The sequence below is a fragment of the Sinocyclocheilus anshuiensis genome, unplaced genomic scaffold (genome assembly GCF_001515605.1).
Source record: "Sinocyclocheilus anshuiensis isolate Anshui unplaced genomic scaffold, SAMN03320099.WGS_v1.1 scaffold710, whole genome shotgun sequence".
In the NCBI taxonomy this organism is placed as follows: Eukaryota; Metazoa; Chordata; class Actinopteri; order Cypriniformes; family Cyprinidae; genus Sinocyclocheilus; species Sinocyclocheilus anshuiensis.
In genome coordinates this window covers 1,065,993-1,071,243 of record NW_015544201.1, presented here as the reverse complement: position 1 = coordinate 1,071,243, position 5,251 = coordinate 1,065,993, and the positions used below count along the sequence as shown (strand labels likewise).

General features: G+C 36.1%; 1 protein-coding gene across 4 annotated transcripts in view; it reads left to right on the top strand.

Moving 5' to 3' along the window:
- Window positions 1–5,251, top strand: part of LOC107696847 (ataxin-7-like) — a 40,017-nt gene that overhangs the window by 6,494 nt on the left and 28,272 nt on the right. For 3 of the 4 annotated variants that reach the window (XM_016497372.1, XM_016497370.1, XM_016497369.1), the window contains one exon: window positions 940–1,037. The gene's annotated coding sequence lies outside the window, so the exon portion shown is untranslated. Of the gene's footprint in view, window positions 1–939; window positions 1,038–2,199; window positions 2,282–5,251 lie in introns of those variants that run through there. The other variant, XM_016497373.1, reaches the window with a different exon arrangement.

The following is a 5,251-nucleotide window of genomic DNA, read 5'->3' as shown; positions in this document are numbered from 1 at the left end:
TGTGTATGTGTGTATATATATATATATATATATATAATGATTGTATGTATATATTTTTCAGCATGTTATGTAATTTTATATATAATAAACTGATTGTATATTTTTAAAAATCATTTTACATATAAATATAAAACCGTTTGACTATTTCTTCAAATTAAAATCTCATGTCTCATGCTGTTTTAACAGCACTTCAAAGATATTGTAATAAACAAGCTTTGTACATCATGGCTTCAGCTGTGCAGGCTAAATTTGGAATATTAATTGTTTTCAGTTTAACTATATGATACACAGACTGAAGGGGAAATCTTTGTCACCACAAAGAACATCTCATCATAAGTCATAAATAAGCCTCCTGTTTCTCTCATGCCAACGCTTGATGCGTAATGCATTCATCACTTTCCATTGACACAAGTAACAGGCTGATAGTCATCCAATTAACATCAGAATGATGCTGTTCGTGTATATCTGTTATTTCCTCTCTGTTTTGAAATTAGTTTTAAGTCAATTATAATTTATTCAGATATGTATTGCAATTACTTTTTTTGTTTTACATAAATGGATGAAGTCATACAGTGAAAACTTTGCTTATCATTATGTTAGTTAATTAGGTTATGAATTTGACGTTGCACTAAGCATATGCTAGAAAGTCAAAACGTTTTCACTGGTTCCTTATATTCCTGAGACGGATTATCAGACTGTCAACTGAAGGGCTCTCAGATGGTTAGCCAGGGATAGTCGTTATTGGATTGGATTACTCCGTAGCGACGGGCTCCTCCATAAGTAGATCTTGAGCTAGTAACAAACTGTAGAGAAGAAAGCCACAGGCTCCTCTGTCAAAAAAACAAATGTCTAATTCCCGAAATTGTGATTATTATACACTGAGTACTAAAATAATGCTGCTAACATTCATCTGTCCCTTCATCTGTTTGCTTTCTGCAGATTCCCTCCCCAGCTTGTGTGGCAGTCTGGAATCACCATAACTGATGAGGATCTACTGACTTGACCAGTTTTGGTTACATTTTTTTACTTTTGACAAGGTATGAAATAATGTTATGTCAAAAATGAAATAATGAACACAATATCACTCCAGGTTTTTAAATTTATTTTTATTTGATCAAATATAAGGGCATATTAGATGAATTTTGCGGTTTCTAAACGTATTCCTTTTTAACAACTCATAATTTTTTAGTCCCTCGCAGGTGTAACTATGTCTTTAAAAGAATAGTTCACCCACAAATGAAAATTTGCTGAAAATGTACTCACCCTCAGGGCATCCTTTTGTTTCTTCATCAGAGCAGATTTGGAGAAATTTAGCATTACATCACTTGCTCACCAATGGATCCTCTGCAGTGAATGGGTGCCGTCAGAACAAGAGACTCCAGTCCGTCTGTTAATGTCTTGTGAAGCAAAAAGCTGAATGGTTTTATGAAAAATAAATCCATCATTAAAGGTGCAATAGGTGATTGTCTTCAGAATTTTTTTTTGTTATGCTGGTTGAAAGTCTCTTCACATCCAGATAGCAATCATTAAGTTAAGTGGTCTAAATGTATTTATCTGTATTTATATATTCTGTGGAAGGCGTAGGACCAAGAAATGTTCGTCCAATCAAAAGGCTCGGTCCGAGCATTTCAAATTGGCTTTCCTACCTGCCTGTCAACGTATGTATCTGCATACCTCTGCGCACCCAGTTTGCGCAGACAGGATACATCATCAGTGCGTTCACGCACGCTGTGCAGACAGAGCGAGAATGGCAGACAAACATCAACAACCCGATCTTCCTTCCTGGTATTGTAGTACTTTTAAAGTTTTCTCACCGGTTAATGACACATGATGTAGCCCAGCATTTCCCAATTCCAGTCCTCGCGATTCAGATAACCAGCTCTTTAGAAGTGAGCTACGTGCATGAACTGTGTTTATATTCCTGAGACGGATTATCAGACTGTCAACTGAAGGGCTCTCAGATGGTTAGCCAGGGATAGTCGTTATTGGATTGGATTACTCCGTAGCGACGGGCTCCTCCATAAGTAGATCTTGAGCTAGTAACAAACTGTAGAGAAGAAAGCCACAGGCTCCTCTGTCAAAAAAACAAATGTCTAATTCCCGAAATTGTGATTATTATACACTGAGTACTAAAATAATGCTGCTAACATTCATCTGTCCCTTCATCTGTTTGCTTTCTGCAGATTCCCTCCCCAGCTTGTGTGGCAGTCTGGAATCACCATAACTGATGAGGATCTACTGACTTGACCAGTTTTGGTTACATTTTTTTACTTTTGACAAGGTATGAAATAATGTTATGTCAAAAATGAAATAATGAACACAATATCACTCCAGGTTTTTAAATTTATTTTTATTTGATCAAATATAAGGGCATATTAGATGAATTTTGCGGTTTCTAAACGTATTCCTTTTTAACAACTCATAATTTTTTAGTCCCTCGCAGGTGTAACTATGTCTTTAAAAGAATAGTTCACCCACAAATGAAAATTTGCTGAAAATGTACTCACCCTCAGGGCATCCTTTTGTTTCTTCATCAGAGCAGATTTGGAGAAATTTAGCATTACATCACTTGCTCACCAATGGATCCTCTGCAGTGAATGGGTGCCGTCAGAACAAGAGACTCCAGTCCGTCTGTTAATGTCTTGTGAAGCAAAAAGCTGAATGGTTTTATGAAAAATAAATCCATCATTAAAGGTGCAATAGGTGATTGTCTTCAGAATTTTTTTTTGTTATGCTGGTTGAAAGTCTCTTCACATCCCGATAGCAATCATTAAGTTAAGTGGTCTAAATGTATTTATCTGTATTTATATATTCTGTGGAAGGCGTAGGACCAAGAAATGTTCGTCCAATCAAAAGGCTCGGTCCGAGCATTTCAAATTGGCTTTCCTACCTGCCTGTCAACGTATGTATCTGCATACCTCTGCGCACCCAGTTTGCGCAGACAGGATACATCATCAGTGCGTTCACGCACGCTGTGCAGACAGAGCGAGAATGGCAGACAAACATCAACAACCCGATCTTCCTTCCTGGTATTGTAGTACTTTTAAAGTTTTCTCACCGGTTAATGACACATGATGTAGCCCAGCATTTCCCAATTCCAGTCCTCGCGATTCAGATAACCAGCTCTTTAGAAGTGAGCTACGTGCATGAACTGTGTTCCGATCGATATGATCCCTACACAGTGTTCATTGCTCCCTCCTCCCTGAGCGGGGGAAATCGGTTGAAGTTTACTTCACTTCAGAACATGGGCTGGAATTGGGAACCGCTGATGTAGCCTATTGTAGTAATGTTGTCTCTGGTCTGTGAGCGTAAATGCGTTCAGGGGCGTGGCTTTGGACGGCGATTGCAGGGAGGGTGGGACGTTCTCTTTCAGTGCTATCAGGCTAAAGTTAGCATTTTCCAAGATCTCCTACTGCACCTTTAAGGTGTTTTAACTTTAAACTGTCACTTTTGGAAGAAATTCCAGTCCACATTTCATAATAGTGCTTCCTCTAGTGAAAAAGTCCATCCCCTGTTGTACTTCCACATCAAAATACAACTGTTTAGACTGTTAGTTTTTGGCTGTTTTTGCTGGTAAACAGTGCTTGATCTGAGCATATTTCTCTCCTGATTCAGACGAGAGTACTCCATATTGTGGAGAAAACAATATTATGGATAGAGGACTCATATTTTAGCTAGAAGCAACGGTTTGAAGTTAAAATGTCTTGATGGATTTGTTTCTTGCAAACACCCTGCTTTTCACTTCACATTCACAAGATGTTAATTAATGGACTTGAGTCCTGTGGATTACTTGTGGATTATTGTGATGTTTTTATCAGCTGTTTGGATTCTTATTCTGACGGCACCCATTCACTGTAGAGGATCCATTGGTGATCAACTGATGTAATGATAAATTTCTCCAAATCTGTTCAAAAATAGCAAACAAAACTCTACATCTTGTATGGCCTAAGGGTGAGTAAATTTTCAGCAAATTTATATTTTTGAGTGAACTATACCTTTAAAAGGCTATGGTAGTACATTTTTAATAGACACATTATAAAATAGTAGTCCAAAAAAAATCCAGTTTAAGGACTATAATACACTCAAGGAGGGAAAACAGAGTAAATCCTAATAATCAAAAAAATATTTCTATAAATTTTCTCAATAGACCAGCTCCTGCATATCTTACAGAAATAACGTATGTTTAATATGAACACTTTAAATTAGGTAATGACTCATAATTTGACTGTGTAAAGCACAAATTCAGCTTAAAGCTATTTTGCATCCAATGAAAACCTGTTTGCCTCTATTATTTGTTTATTTATTTGGATCCCCATTAGCTATGCCCTAAGGCATTGCTAGTCTTCCTGGGGTCCACACAACACTTAACATTCATACATTATTACATACATTAAAAAATAAAAAGTTAAATACATTCTCCACATTCCAAAGCATCTGTATAAACATTTCTTCCACCCTTTTAATAGCTATAACACCTACTATATAAGAAACGTATTGCTTATTCAACTAATTCCTATACCTCAACCTCCTATAAGTACAGAATTCCAAGGTGTGCCTTTACCTGCCTTTTAAAATAAATTTTTCGTGTTATCCTAATTAATGACAATGGTAAAAGATTCCATGATTTCATTGCCCTAAATGTTACTGTACGTTTCAGAAAATTAGTTTTAGAATTAGGGAGTAGAAATCTACCATCCGTTGCTCGTCTAGTAGCATATTCATGTGACTGAACATTAGATTGTAATTGATTCTACTGATCCAATGGAGTTTTAAAATGTAAAATCTTCGATGTTGATAACAATATTGCAGCAATCATCCTATGTTCTCAGTATGCTTTGACCATGACAATTTATTATCCAGGGTGATACCCAATAATTTTGCTTCCTTAATTTGCTGAATAAGAGTTTTATTTATATATAATTTCTAATTCTAAATATTTATATATAAATCATCTAATTTGTTTTAGATGTATTTAGTATCAACTTATCTAAAATCCACTTTTCTATACTCTCCAACTCCTCATTCAAAATTATCTATTATCTGTTCTTATTCTAGATGAATTGGCCCAGACATATTCGATTGTATATGAGACACATTCGTGCAAGTGGAGAAATGGCTAAGTATAGCCTAGAATTTATTTGCCAGTGCCTGTGCTCCAAAATGTGATTCATAACATGTGGCTGATCAGAGGAGTTTAATTTTAGAGCACGCACAAGTGAAAGAAATAAGTTAGGGTTAATATAATATTTTA